General features: G+C 38.1%; 1 non-coding gene across 1 annotated transcript; it reads right to left on the reverse strand.

Annotated features, from left to right (window-relative positions):
- Positions 1–15,073: 15,073 nt before the first annotated feature.
- LOC148580741 (small nucleolar RNA R71) lies at positions 15,074–15,181 on the reverse strand. Its single transcript, XR_015899551.1, has one exon. It is a non-coding gene; the product is annotated as a small nucleolar RNA R71 (small nucleolar RNA).
- Positions 15,182–15,854: the final 673 nt, after the last annotated feature.

Consider the following 15,854-nt stretch of genomic DNA (forward strand, 5'->3'; position numbering starts at 1 on the left):
CCGATATGATCTGAAAAGACTTTATTCATTAGCCTTTGATATGTAGCTCTCGCATTCTTGAGACCGAAAGGCATTACAATGTAGCAGTAATTTGCTTTTGGCGTAAAAAACGAGGTCTTCTCTTGATCTGGTGGATACATGGGGATTTGGTTGTATCCGGAATATGCATCCATAAACGAGAGATATCTATATCCGGATGAAGCATCTACCAGAGCGTCGATACTTGGGAGTGGGTAAGGATCTTTTGGGTAAGCTTTGTTGAGATCGGTGTAGTCGGTGCACATTCGCCATTTCCCATTTGATTTTTTCACCAAGACGACGTTAGCTAGCAATAGTGGATACTTGACTTCTCTTATGAATCCTGCCTCTAGTAGTGCTTGTACATGTTCTTCCACAGCTTGGGATCGTTCTGGCCCAAGTTTTCTTCGTCTCTGCAGCTTTCCATGCGAAGAGATCGACATTATCTCGTAAGAACTGTACTAGTAATTCTTTTGCTTCTCCCTTCAGGATCGTGCCAATATTAGTTGTTTTGTCCGAGGTATCCCCGATCTGAACTTTCTCTATTTCTCCTTCGGGTTGTGGACGGAATTCTTCTCGTTTCTGAACTCCACCGAGCTCAATTGTATGGAATTCTTTTCCTCTGCCTCTGAGGTTTAGACTTTCGTTATAACAGCTGCGTGCCATCTTTTGATCTGCTTTTATTGTAGCTATCCCTTCTGTAGTTGGGAATTTCATGCATAGATGCGGAGTTGAGACTATTGCGCCGAGTTGATTTAGTGTTGTCCGACCTATTAGGGCATTGTAGGCTGAACTCGCGTCGACCACGATGTAGTCTATCTTGAGTGTTCTGGATTGGTTCCCTTTTCTGAAGGTTGTATGTAGTGACATGTATCCCAGCGGTTGTACTGGGGTATCTCCCAGTCCGAACAGGTTGTTAGGGTATGCTCTAAGCTCCTTTTCTTCTAAGCCGAGCTTGTCGAAGGCAGTTTTGAATAAGATGTCGGCGGAGCTCCCTTGGTCTATTAATGTGCGGTGGAGATTGGCATTTGCCAGTATAATGGTGATGACCATAGGGTCGTCGTGTCCTGAGATGATGCCGGATGCGTCCTCTTTGGTGAATGTGATTGTAGGGATGTCAGGAGCTTCTTCATTTCCTTTAACATGATATACTTCTTTGAGATATCTTTTGCGGGATGATTTGGAGGTTCCTCCTCCTACGAATCCTCCGTGTATCATATGGACATGTCTTTCTAGCATACGAGGTGATCGCTCGTTTCGTCCGACATCTTCATCCCTTCTTCTCTTTCTTTGATCATCATCTCGGGTGGCCAGAAACCGATCTAGTTTTCCTTCTCTTACTAATTTTTATATGATATTTTTTAAGTCGAAGCATTCGTTGGTGGAATGCCCTCGGACTCGGTGATATTCAAAGTATTCGTTCCGATTTCCTCCTCCTCTTTTACCTTTGAGTGGTCGAGCTGGGGTATCTTTTCCGTATGGCAGACTTCTTTGTAGACATCTACCAGGGATACCCCAAGAGGGATGTAATTATGATATTTTTTAATTTTCTCCCCTTGTCGATCTTCCTTCTTTTTGGATTCTTTATCTTTGTCTCGGTAGGAAAATCCGGATATTGAGGTTTCTCCCAACCGAGAGTTTTCTTCCATGTTGATATATTTTTCTGCTCGCTCCTGCACCTCATCCAGAGTTGTGGGATATTTCTTCAATATAGATTGGCTGAAAGGTCCCTCTCGTAGGCCATTGATGAGGCCCATGATGGTGGCCTCTGTTGTCAAGCTTTGTATGTCTAGGCACGTTTTGTTGAATCTCTCCATGTAGTTGCGAAGACTTTTCCGATCTCATTGCCTGATTCCTAGTAGACTGGGGGCGTGTTTGGCCTTATCTTTTTGGATGGAGAATCTGGCCAGGAATTTTTTGGCTAGGTCGTCAAAGCTTGAGATGGACTTGGGAGGTAAGTTGTCAAACCATCTAATTGCTATCTTCGTGAGGGTCGTTGGAAAAGCTTTGCAGCGAACAGCGTCCGAGGCGTCGGTGAGGTACATTCTGCTTCTGAAGTTGCTGAGGTGATGGTTGGGATCTGTAGTGCCATTATACAGAGTCATGTCTGGGAGTTTGAAGTCCTTAGGCATTTTAGTTTTCATGATGTCCCTAGTGAATGGATCTTGATCTTTGCGTGAATTATCCTCAGGGGTGGTCCGGGTAGCCTTTGCTTTGAGATCGGCTTCAAGTTACAGGAGTTTATCTTCCAATTCTCGACATCGCCTTACCTCTCTTTGTAGATCCTTGCCAACTTCTCGTTGATGCTGGCTTTCTTTTTCAAATTGCTTTAGACGATCTTGAAGCACTTCTATTACTCCCAGATGTGATGAGTTTTTGTCTTCGTTGGATTCCGGAGTATCTTTTGGTGTAGCGTCCGCATTTTTGTGCGGCGTTCTATCCTCTAGATCTGAATCATGGTCGTTGTCATGGTCATCCGCCATAATGATGGAATGACTTCCAGGTTCCCCAGCAACGGCGCCAATATTCCGAGGGTTACCTGAAACTGTAGGCAAATCTCGGATGAGATCTTCTGTACTGGACGGAGATGACGTGTCTGGCTGGCTGATGACGGCCGGAGCTGTTGTGTCCGACTTGTTGGACTGGCTTCACTTCTGATCCGTGGTCACCGGAGGGTGGGGGGTACCTGCAAGAGACTCCAATGCTTAAGTTAGCATGGGTATTAAGCAGGTTTATTGTAGAATCAGAGTATGAGTTATACCTGGGTGCTCCAGTGTATTTATAGTGGTTGTAGAGTGACCTTTCTAGATAAGATAAGTTAGTTATCTTATCTTATCTTTATCTTTGAGTTGAGGTCAGCTTATCCTCAAGGGAACCGCCTTTATCTCTATAGGCTTGGATTACCTTTGGATTAGGTCGGATAGCCTGACCTGAAGAGGTTGGTCGCTTTGTTACTGAACATCCCGGGTCAGATAGCTCGACCCAGGGTGTGAATAGTCACTGAAGTTGGTCGCTCCCAATTCATTACTGCTTCCACCTTAGCAGGATCCATAGCTATTCCCTACTTACTCACAACGTGACCGAGAAACTTCACCTCACTCTTCCAGAACTCGCATTTAGATAACTTAGCATATAACTTCCTGTCTCTCAGAATTTGCAGCATAATTCGCAAGTGATCAGCATGCTCCTCCTCAGTTTTAGAGTAAACAAGAATATCATTAATGAAGATAATGAAAAACTTGTCCAGGTACGGCCGGTAAATCCTGTTCATATAATCCATGAATACTGCCAGAGAATTAATTAACCCGAAAGACATCACCGTATACTCATAATGACCAAAACGTGTCCTGAAAACAGTTTTCGGAATATCTTCATCTCTAACCCTTATCTCTTTTAAACCTAACATCACTCCAAACCGATCCACCCTTCTAAGTTAACTAAACATAACTCCGTCTTAACCACTAATAGCCTTCGACCAGTCATCGACTTGGGCTTTACAATTATCAACGTGCGTCATACATTACGAATGAATATCACATATTAATGATATGCAAGGAAGTTCGAAATTCCACTGCTAGTTTATAGTTACCCCGAGTCTAAGAATTAGATTTCGCTGTATCCCAGCGTTTCCTATGTAGACTGTCTCGAGCCATATGCCCCGGCTTCCCACACTTGTAGCATTTATCTAGCCCGGCCCTATGTGGCTCGTCTAGAGTAGTCTCTCCAAAGCCTTCCTGTAGCATCACCCACTTCATGTAGTAATTTTCTGCGAATTGACTCTTCTTAACCAATTCAGTGAAATTTATTAACCTTTGCGGATACTGATAAACCACTATTTCATGGTTTATCTTGTGCTAATTTGTGTGGTTTTTATCAACTCTTTACTCACTTATTCATATGATTTGCATGATTTTACAATTCCTTCCTAATTTTGTGCTATGATTGAAAACATGCTTCTTTGGCCTTAATTTAGCTAATTTTAATTCTCTCTTATTACCATTCGATACCTTGATATGTGTGTTAAGTGATTTCAGGGTTTATAAGGTAGGAATGGCTTAGAGGATGGAAAGGAAGCATGCAAAAGTGGAAGGAATACAAAAAACTGAAGGAATTGCAAAGCTGTCCAGCCTGACCTCTTCGCATTTAATTGATCATAACTTGAGCTACAGAGGTCCAAATGAGGCGGTTCTAGTTGCGTTGGAAAGATAACATCTGGGGCTTCACAACAATATATAATTTGCCATAGTTTCTCTGAAGTTAGGTGATGCGCACGCGTCACACGCACGCATCGCATCTGCGAAAATCAGCGTTTCTGAATTCGTCCCTGGCAATTTCTGGTCTATTTTTGACCCAGTTCTCGGCCCAGAAAACACATATTAGAGGCTGCAGAGTGAAGGAATGCTAGACACTTCTCATAATTCACATAATTTTAGGTTTAGATATAGTTTTCTATAGAGAGAAAGGCTCTCTCCTCTCTCTAGGTTTTAGGATTTAGGATTTCTTCTTTTTATTTCTTCTCAATTCCAGGTTGAATGTGGCTTTAATTTAGTTTCTCTTCTACTTTTATTTGTTCTAGTATTCTAGTTTATTTGTTTTCTTTGTTGATTACTTTATGTTGCTATTTAGTTTATGAATTCTCATGTTTACTTTTATTTTCTATTTAATGCAATTTGAGGTATTTCAGATTTATGCTTGCTTTCTTCCATTTATGATATTAATACTTTCTTCTATTTTAGAGTAGGCCTCAACTTTACTTTGGGGTTGATTAATATTTTGATACCCTTGAGTTGGGAGACTCAAGAGTTAATTTGTGATTGGCTCTCTGGCCACTAACACTAATCCTTCCAAAGGGAGAGGATTAGGACTTGTGAATAGAAGTTGGCTCCCAACTTAACTTGCCTTTATTTAGTAAAGGATAACCAATTAGAGACAACAACCTATTACTATTAATCTTGAGAAATCCGACAAGGATAGAACTTCCAATTAATCTTCTCCTAGTCAAGGCTTTTTATTTATTTTAATTACATAAAACCTCTTGTTAATTTTCATTGCTTCAACTTATAATCATTTATGTGCCCATTGTCCAAACTCCAAATTTCTCAGAAAACTCATAACCAATAATAAATACACCTCCCTACAATTCCTTGAGAGACGGCCCGAGGTTTGAATACTTCGGTTATTATTTTTAAGGTTTGTTACTTGTGACAACTAATTTTTTGTACGAAAGGATTTTCTGTTAGTTTAGAAACTATAATTTCAACGAGGATTTATTTGTGAATTTCTTTACTAACAAAAATCCATTCGTCAAAATGGCGCCGTTGCCGGGGAATCGCAAACGTGTGCCTTATTATTGGTTATTGTAAATATTTGCTTTTTCATTTCTTTTTTAATGTTTCTAGTTTTAGGAGTTTATTTTCATTAATTTTTATTAGTTTTTATTTTCTTTAGCTACTATGAATTCTCACCCCTCTGGTTTCAAGTTTGGTTCCAATATTGTTGTAAGGAATGAAAGCTATAATGAGAATAGGCATCAAGGTTGGAAGAATCAAAGATGGGAGGAGCCACAAGGATTTGATCAACCCTCTTGGCAACAACCCCCTCCAATGCGCTATAACCAACAACTATTATATGATGCATACCAAGAAAATAGTTATGGTGGACCTTTTCGTGACAACCAACCTCCACCAAATTACTATGGTCAAGAGCCATTCCAGAGTGCATATCAAGATGATGAATATGGTGGATCCCCTTGTAGTTACCAACAAGCCCCACCATATGCTTATGAACCACCTCCTCAACATACCTTTGAACCACCATACTGACAAGCCCCTTATCCACCACACCAACCACTATATGAACCACACCCAGAACCACCACCTCAATCTTTACCATCTCCATATCCTTATCAAGAAGAACCACCTCCGTATTATGAGCCTTCTCTCCCAACAAATGAACCCTCCTATCCACCCCAACCTCCATTGGATAACAACACACTCATCTCTAACATCATTGGTCTCACCTCTACACTCCAAAATCTTATATCCCGCATGAACCAATCCTCTACCTCCAATATTCAACCATCAAGTTCTAGTGCACTTCCTTTTCAACCACATAATGATCTTTCTATCCCATCACCACCCTCCATGGAAGAGCACCCACATCCATCAATCCAAGATCAAGATGATCCCAATTATGCTATTAATATGGAACAAGAAAGAAGGAATCATCTTCACGAATCCATACTTAATAAGAAGCTAGAGGAGTCCATAAGGATAGCGGTTGGAGAGACCCTTGAAGTCGAAGGAGTGGTTGAAGAATTAGTGAAGGGAGACATCAAAGAGGAGTCTGATTTTGTCTTAGAGCAAGAAGAGGCCCAAAATGTGGAGGTAGGAGAGACCCTCGAAGATGAAAGAGTAGTTAAAGGGAGTTGTCATGGAAAGGAAATCATCGAGGAGGAGTACAATTTTATACTAAAACAACTGGACAAAGCAGTAATTATTGAAGAGGAAGAAGTGGTTGCAGACTTAGGAGATGCGGAACCTCCATGGGAAACTCAAGTCATAGAGCCTCCTTCCAAGACGTTTGGATTTGATGTTGAGGAGGGTGTACAACCTCCAAAGCATATTATAGTTGAAGACTTTGAAGAGGTTGATCAAGAGATGGAGATTAAAGAAGAAGAGGCACGACCTCCCATGCCCTTGGTAAGCAATGAAGAAGCAACTAAATTGCAAGAAAGCTACTAAGAGGAAGAGGTTGGAATTGAAGAAGCTTGCAAAGAGGTGGAAGTTGTCAAGGAAGAGCACAAGGGACTGGAACTTGAAATCACCTTGCCAAAGTTGCTGGAGACCTCTTCCCCAAAGCCATTACCATCCAATACAACATTCAAGTGGGTAAAATACTTATCCTTAACCTTTACTTTCCCACTTGAATATGGGCTACTTGAAACAGATGGTCATCTTCGAGCTCTTTGTGGCTTTAAGAGTAAAAGGGAGATGGTTGGTGGTTGGCAACACAATCCTAGATTCATTGTGGTAGGAAGCTCACGGCTGAATTATCATGGGTGAAAGAATACTAAATTGTATGAGTCCAGGAAGCTGTTTGGATACCTTAGTGAGAATTCAGATTGCTTACCACCCGGATGGAATCACAATGGTGATCCACTTCAACACGGGTGTAGATACCAGATTTGGGATCCAGACATACATCAGGATCGACTTTGGAAGCTCAAAGCTTGTGAAGAACTCCCTTAAGGCTTGGAAATTTCACTTGAGAATAATGAAGAATATTGGAAGTTCAAGCACTGGTGGCAGTTTCAAGACGAGTTCAAGCATAAGCTGCCCTAATAAGGAGCTCACCAAATGTCCAACTTAAGGACTTTAATTAAAAGTGCTTGGTGGAAAACAACCCACCATGGTATAGTCGTTCCTTTTATTCGTAGTTTTATTTTATTTTATTCTTATTAGTGCCATTCATAATTTTTGCGTCAGCATCTGCATGCTGCATTCTGCATTTTTCATATTAAAAAAAAGGGGGCAAACCACGCGTGCGCGCAGGCCATGCATGGGCGTTGATTACAGTTTCGCTCCCCATCCAACGAATAGAAAGTTGTGATGGAATCGTGCGGCTGGTGTGCTCTGCGCACAATTCGACCCACGTGTACGCGTCTATAACGCGGTGCGTCATCTGCTACAAGTGAAATCCACGCGTACGCGTCAAGCACACGCACGCATGGATAGGGAAATCGGTGTAATAGCTTGTTGGACAGAAAGTTGTGCTGCCCCCACGCTGGAATTGTGCTAGAGGCACAAGGTCATCCACGCGTACGCGTCCCTGACGCGTGCGCGTCCCTGACGCGTGCGCCTCCCTGACGCGTGCGCCTCCCTGACGCGTGCGCGTCCTTTTGCTTCCAAGACCACCCATGCGTATGCGTGGGCGACGCGTACATATCGAACGGCGAATACAGTTCTTACGCGCACGCGTGCCTTACGCGTGCATGTCGCATCCCGAATTTTCATCCACTTCTCCTTTCTTCCTTCATTCTTCTTATTGCATTTAATTACTTTTCTTTCTTCAAAATTTTTTTCTCTTTCATGCTGTTTCATGGATTTTTATGTTGGTGTTGGAGCTTTATTTGGGTCTTATATTATTATTATTCTTGAGCTTGTGGATATCATCAATAGTGATTTGAAAATTAATATTAATTTTTGTGGATGCATGCATGTTTGGAATTCTTGCTTTCCCTAACTTATTTACATGCATACCAAGTGTTTGTGAAAAGCCCGTATGGCATTGTGAATTCTTAATTATTCTATCCTTCTACTCTAATGCCTGTTTTTCACAAAATCCTTCCAATATTTTATTAATTAAATATAATTGTCAATACAAACATTATTGTTAGTTTGTTACGGGTGATAATACATTTTGGCTTTTAATGCTTGATCTATGCTACTCATGCCTTTGCCAGCATACCAATAAACATCTTGCATTTAATTGCCTTAATATATCATGCTATATTTCCATTGATGTCCTAATTACATGGAGTCGCGACCATGTGTTAACGACATTCTTCTTTAACTTGGCATGATTATCACTCGTACTGCCCTCTTCCTTGCTCTATCCGTTTGAATTCATGCCCCTTTCTCTTCTCCCTTTTCAGGATGGCCATCAGGAAGGGTACAGAGAGAGCCTCTAACAAGCCTCCGGCGAGGAGAGGAACAAAAAGCACAAGCACCTTCAACAAATCAGCTACCCCTTCAGATACTTCAGAGGTTGCACCGGCTAGACCGGCAGGTAAAGCGAATAGAGCGCCGTAACAAGCACCAATTTACATACCTCAAGGAGCTGATTGTTGGAAACCACCCACCTGAGAAAGATCCAAAAACTCCAGACTCCACCTCACCTACCAGCACTGGGAGCCATGACGACCCCGGCTGTGGAGACGTTGTTACCAGCCCCCCTTTGCTCCTGACTGATGGCACCGAGGACGGTGCCAAGCTTTAAGTGTGGGGAGGTCGGTTAGTACCTGACTTCTAGAGGTAAGCTCTCTCTCTTAACACCAACATTTTAGTTTTTCTTTTGATTAAATAGAATAGATTGCATGATAATACTTGTTCGCATGTATGTTTGCTTGGTTAAAGTAATAAATTTCTTTTCAAGACTATATTTCATAATATTTCACTAATTTAAATTAAAACTTTTTTTTTATAAATTTGTTTGAAGACTGTAAATTGGAACATGAATTATAGCTAAGAACACACAACCTGTGAGATTTGAGCTTAATTACATGGTTACACTATTTAACCATAATATTTTATTCTTGTGTGTTTTCTTCTCTATGATTGTAATCTATATTTTGTTCCATTCTATATGTCCATTGCTTAGTGTATTTACATGCTTGCATATGATTGAGGCCATCATTTGTTATTAGCTCAATTACCCCAAATAGCCTACCATTTCAATTACCTTTGTTTGCCACTTTAAGCCTTTTAATGCCCATTTGTTCTGTATTTTACCACATCACTAGCTTTAAGCAGAAAAACAATTAATTATCCCATTGAATCTTTGGTTAGCTTAAGATAGAGATTGTGTGTCAACTAAGTGTGGGAAAACTGTGGAAAACCTGGGTTAATAGGGAATGTGTTATGTTTCTACTTTATTTAAATATTGGAAATTTGGGTGCATACTCACATGAGACCAGAAAAAAATTAAAAATTCATGTGCATTAATATGTTATATTTACTTTTATATTTTCAATCAAAAAAAAGATAAAAAGAAAAAAAAAGTATATATATAATATAAATAAATAAATAAGGGGACAAAATACCCCAGTGCTAAGTTTAATAAAAGATCAATGCACATGTGGTGAAATTAAAGAAAAATTTGGTACATGAGTATGGGAATTATACAAAAGTGGAAATATTGGGTAGCTAGGTATGATTTTAGAATTACATAGAGCGTGTGTGTGTGTTAGGTTAGAGCTTAGGTTAGTCAAAGATTCATATTATAGCTCACTTGGCCAAACATGCATCCTCACCTTTACCTTAGCCCCATTACAACCCTAAAAAGACCTCATGATGTTTGCATTGGTATACTAAATTATTGTTGATTGGTTAGATGAAGAACAAAGTTTTAGAAAGCATGACTAGAGAAGATTAGAGTGGACTACCCTATACACTTGAGAGATTAGAGTGCACATACACTACCAGTAAGGGTTCAATGCTTGATTCTATGTTCCCTGCTTTCATGAGCTATCTTCTTACAAGTTTACTTGTTTTTATTGTATGATTTGAATTAGTGGGATTTGATTTATATATTTCTTGAACAACTTGTTTACTTTTAAACAAGTAGACAGAATCATCTCAGCATATAGTTGCATTCATACATAGGTTGATTGCATTGCATTTCATGAGTCTTACTTTCTCCCATTCATCATTTTTATCTCCTTGAGCTTAGCATGAGGACATGCTAATGTTTAAGTGTGGGGATTTTGATAAACCACTATTTTATGGTTTATCTTGTGCTAATTTGAGTGGTTTTTATCAACTCTTTACTAACTTATTCATATGATTTGCATGATTTTACAATTCCTTCCTAATTTTGTGCTATGATTGAAAACATGCTTCTTTGGCCTTAATATAGCTAATTTTAATCCTCTCTTATTACCATTCGATGCCTTGATATGTGTGTTAAGTGATTTCAGGGTTTATAGGGCAGGAATGGCTTATAGGATGGAAAGGAAGCATGCAAAAGTGGAAGGAATACAAGAAATTGAAGGAATTGCAAAGCTGTCCAGCTTGACCTCTTTGCATTTAATCGATCATAACTTGAGCTACAGAAGTCCAAATGAGGCGGTTCTAGTTGCGTTGGAAAGATAACATCCGGAGCTTCACAACGATATATAACTTGTCATATTTTCCCTGAAGATAGGCGACGCGAACGCGTGCATCACGTGCACGCGTCGCATCTGCGAAAATCAGCGTTTCTGAATTTGTCCCCAGCGATTTCTGGGCTATTTTTGACCCAGTTCTCGGCCCAGAAAACACAGATTAGAGGCTGCAGAGTGGAGGAATAATAGACACTTCTCATAATTTACATAATTTTAGGTTTAGATGTAGTTTTCTAGAGAGAGAGGCTCTCTCCTCTCTCTAGGTTTTAGGATTTAGGATTTCTTCTTTTTATTTCTTCTCAATTCCAGGTTCAATGTTCCTTTAATTTAGTTTCTCTTCTACTCTTATTTGTTCTAGTATTCTAGTTTATTTGTTTCCTTTGTTGATTACTTTTTTTTGCTATTTAGTTTATGAATTCTCATGTTTAATTTGATTTTCTATTTAATGCAATTTGAGGTATTTCAGATTTATGCTTGCTTTCTTCCATTTATGATATTATAACTTTCTTCTATTTTAGAGTAGACCTCAACTTGACTTTGGGGTTGTGATGAGCTAATAATTTATACGCTTTTTGGCATTTTTTACATAGTTTTTAGTATAATTTAGTTAGTTTTTAGTATATTTTTATTAGTTTTTAAATAAAAATCACATTTCTGGACTTTACTATGAGTTTGTGTGTTTTTCTATGATTTCAGGTAATTTCTGGCTGAAATTGAGGGAATTGAGCAAAAATCAGATTCAGAGGTTGAAGAAGGACTGCAGATGTTGTTAGATTCTGACCTCCATGCACTCAAAGTGGATTTTCTGGAGCTACAGAACTCCAAATGGTGCGCTGTCAATTGTGTTGGAAAGTAGACATCCAGGGCTTTCCAGCAATATGTAATACTCTATACTTTGCCTGAGTTTAGATGATGCAAACTGGCATTCAACGCCAGTTCCATGTTGCATTCTGGAGTTAAACGCCAGAAATAGGTTGCAAAGTGCAGTTAAACTCCAGAAACAGGTTACAAAATGGCGTTCAACTCCAAGAGAAGCCTCAACACGTGTAAAGCTCAATGCTCAGCCCAAGCACACACCAACTGGGCCCCGGAAGTGGATTTCTGCATCATTTATTCATTTCTATAACCCTAGTAACTAGTTTAGTATAAATAGAACTTTTTATCATTGTATTCGAAATCTTGGTTACTCCAGTTCCCCTCTGGGGCTGAAACCAATGAACTCCATTATCACTTATGTATTTTCAATTGTAAAGTTTCCACATACCATAGATTAAGGTGTCGAGCTCTGCTGTTCCTCCTGAATTAATACAAAGTACTATCGTTTTTCTATTCAATTCAATCTTATTCCGATTCTAAGATATTCATTCGCACTTCAATATGAATGTGATGATCGTGACAGTCATCATCATTCCTAACCTATGAACGCGTGCCTGACAACCACTTTCGTTCCACCTTATATTGAATGAATATCTCTGAGATTCCTTAATCAGAGTCTTTGTGGTATAAGTTAGAATCCATGGACGGCCATTCTTGAGATCCGGAAAGTCTAAACTTTGTCTGTGGTATTCTGAGTAGGATCTGGGAAGGGATGGCTGCGACGAGCTTCAAACTCGCGAGTGTTGGGCGTAGTGATAGACGCAAAAGGATCAATGGATCCTATTCCAGTATGATCGAGAACCGACAGATAATTAGCCATGCAGTGACAGTGCATTGGACCATTTTCACCAATGAATTACATAAGTATGAATGATTGGATGAAGACAATAGGAAAACAGAGGTTCAAGAGGAACAAAAGTTTCTCTATACGCTTATCTGAAATTCTCACCAATGAATTACATAAGTATCTCTATCCTATTTTATATTTTAATTATATTTTAATTATCAAAACTCTATAATCAATTGAATCCGCCTGACTGAGATTTACAAGGTGACCATAGTTTGCTTCAAGCCGACAATCTCCGTAGGATCGACCCTTACTCACATAAGGTTTATTACTTGGACGACCCAGTGCACTTGCTAGTTAGTTGTGCGAAGTTGTGACAAAGAACTAAGATTATGAACGTGCGTATTAAGTTTTTAGCGCCGTTACCAAGGAATGAACCGTCACGATTTCTGCGCACCAAGTTTTTGGCGCCGTTGCCGGGGATTGTTCGAGTTTGGACAACTGACGGTTCATCTTGTTGCTTAGATTAGGTAATTTTATTTTAATTTTAAGCTTTTTATTTCTTATTTTCGAAAAATACAAAAAAAAATATTTCTTATAAAATCATAAAAACCAAAAAAATTTTATGTTTCTTGTTTGAGTCTAGTGTCAATTTTTAAGTTTGGTGTCAATTGCATTCTTTTATTTTTCTTAAAATTTTTTCGAAAATTCATGCATGATGTTCTTCATGATCTTCAAGTTGTTCTTGATAAGTCTTCTTGTTTGATCTTTAAAATTTCTTATTTTGTGTCTTTTCTTATTTTTCATATGCATTCTTGAATTCTTAGTGTCTAAATATTAAAAATTTCTATGTTTGGTGTCTTGCATGTTTTCTTTTATTAAAAATTTTTTCAAAAATACATACTTGATGTTCATCATGATCTTCAAAGTGTTCTTGGTGTTCATCTTTACACTCATAGTGTTCTTGCATGCATCATGTGTTTATTGTTTTTCTCTTTCATCATTAAAAATTCAAAAAAAAAATCTTTCCCTTTTTCTTCTCATCAAATTCGAAAATTTGAGTTGACTTTTTTAAAAAAATTTAAAATCTAGTTGTTTCTTATGAGTCAAATCAAATTTTCAATTTAAAAATTCTATCTTCTTCAAATCTTTTTCAAAAATCAAATCTTTTTCATTTTTCCTTTATAAATTTCAAAACTTTCAAAATTATTTTCAAAATCTTTTTCTTATTTTTATTTCATATTTTCGAAATTAATGCTAACAATTAATGTGATTGATTCAAAATTTTTAAGTTTGTTACTTGCCTAATAAGAAAGGTTCAATCTTTAAACTCTAGAATCATATCTTTTTAGTTTCTTGTTAGTCAAGTAATCAACTTTGATTTCGAAAATCAAATCTTTTCAAATTTCATTTTCAAATCTTTTTCATATTAAGTTTCAATCATATCTTTTTCAAAATCAATTTCAAAATCTTTTCGAACTTCTTATCTTTTCAAAATTAATTTTCAAATTTTTTTCAATTAATCACTTAACTTTTTGTTTGATTTTAAAAGTTTACTATTTCAATCATATCTTTTTCAAAACTACCTAACTAATTCTATCTCTAATTTTCGAAAATCACCTTCATATTTTTCAAAATTCCTTTTTAAATTAACTAATTGTTTTAAATTTAATTTAATTTGATTTAATTGTTCCTTTCTTAATTTTCAAATTTTTAATTTTAATTCTAATTTAAAAACAAAAATACTTTTATTTTATTTTATCTAATTTTCGAAAATTCTTCTCCCTCACCTCCTTTTATTTATTTATTTATTTATTTACTAACACTCCTCTTCATCTAAGAATTCGAACCTACTCCTCACCCTTGTGTTTGGATTCTCCATCTTCTATTCATATCTTCTTCTACTCACATAAAGGAATCTCTATCCTGTGACATAGAGGATTCCATATTTTCTTTTCTGTTTTCTTCTTTTTCATATGAGCAAGAGCAAGGATAAAAACATTCTTGTTGAAGCTGATCCGGAACCTGAAAGGACTCTGAAGAGGAAGCTAAGAGAAGCTAAAACACAACACTCTGAAGAGGACTTTACAGAAATTTTCGAAAAAGAAGGAGACATGGCCGAAAATAATAACAATGCAAGGAAGATGCTTGGTGACTTTACTGCACCTAATTCCAATTTACATGGAAGAAGCATCTCAATCCTTACCATTGGAGTAAACAATTTTGAGCTGAAATCTCAATTAGTTTCTCTGATGCAACAGAATTGCAAGTTTTATGGACTTCCATCAGAAGATCCTTTTCCGTTCTTAACTGAATTCTTGCAGATCTGTGATACTGTTAAGACGAATGGGGTTGATCCCGAGGTCTATAGGCTTATGCTTTTCCCATTTGCTGTAAGAGACAGAGCTAGAATATGGTTGGACTCTCAACCTGAAGACAGCCTGAACTCTTGGGATAAGCTGGTCACAGCTTTCTTAGCCAAGTTCTTTCGTCCTCAAAAGCTTAGCAAGCTTAGAGTGGATGTTCAAACCTTCAGACAAAAGGAAGGTGAATCCCTCTATGAAGCTTGGGAGAGATACAAGGAACTGACCAAAAAGTGTCCTTCTGACATGCTTTCAGAATGGACCATCTTGGATATATTCTATGATGGTCTATCTGAATTATCAAAGATATCATTGGACCATTCTACAGGTGGATCCATTCACCTAAAGAAAACGCCTGCAGAAGTTCAAGAACTCATTGACATGGTTGCAAATAACCAGTTCATGTACACTTCTGAAAGGAATCCTGTGAGTAATGGGACGCCTCAGAGGAAGGGAGTTCTTGAAATTGATACTCTGAATGCCATATTGGCTCAGAATAAAATATTGACTCAGTAAGTCAATATGATCTCTCAGAGTCTGAATGAATTGAAGGAATCATCCAACAGTACTAAAGAGGCATCCTCTGAAGAAGAAGCTTATGATCCTGAAAACCCTGCAATAGCAGAGGTGAATTACATGGGTTAACCCTATGGAAATACCTATAATCCCTTATGGAGAAATCATCCAAATTTCTCATGGAAGGATCAACAAAAGCCTCAACAAGGCTTTAATAATGGTGGAAGAAACAAGTTTAGCAATAGCAAGCCTTTTCCATCATCCACTCAGCAATAGACAGAGAATTCTGAGCAGAATCCATCTAACTTAGCAAATATAGCCTCTGATCTATCTAAAGCCACTTTAAGTTTCATGAATGAAACAAAGTCCTTCATTAGAAATTTGGAGGCATAAGTGGGCCAGCTGAGTA

The sequence above is a fragment of the Arachis ipaensis genome, chromosome B10 (assembly GCF_059453495.1).
Source record: "Arachis ipaensis isolate K30076 ecotype BB chromosome B10, ASM5945349v1, whole genome shotgun sequence".
Lineage (NCBI taxonomy): Eukaryota > Viridiplantae > Streptophyta > Magnoliopsida > Fabales > Fabaceae > Arachis > Arachis ipaensis.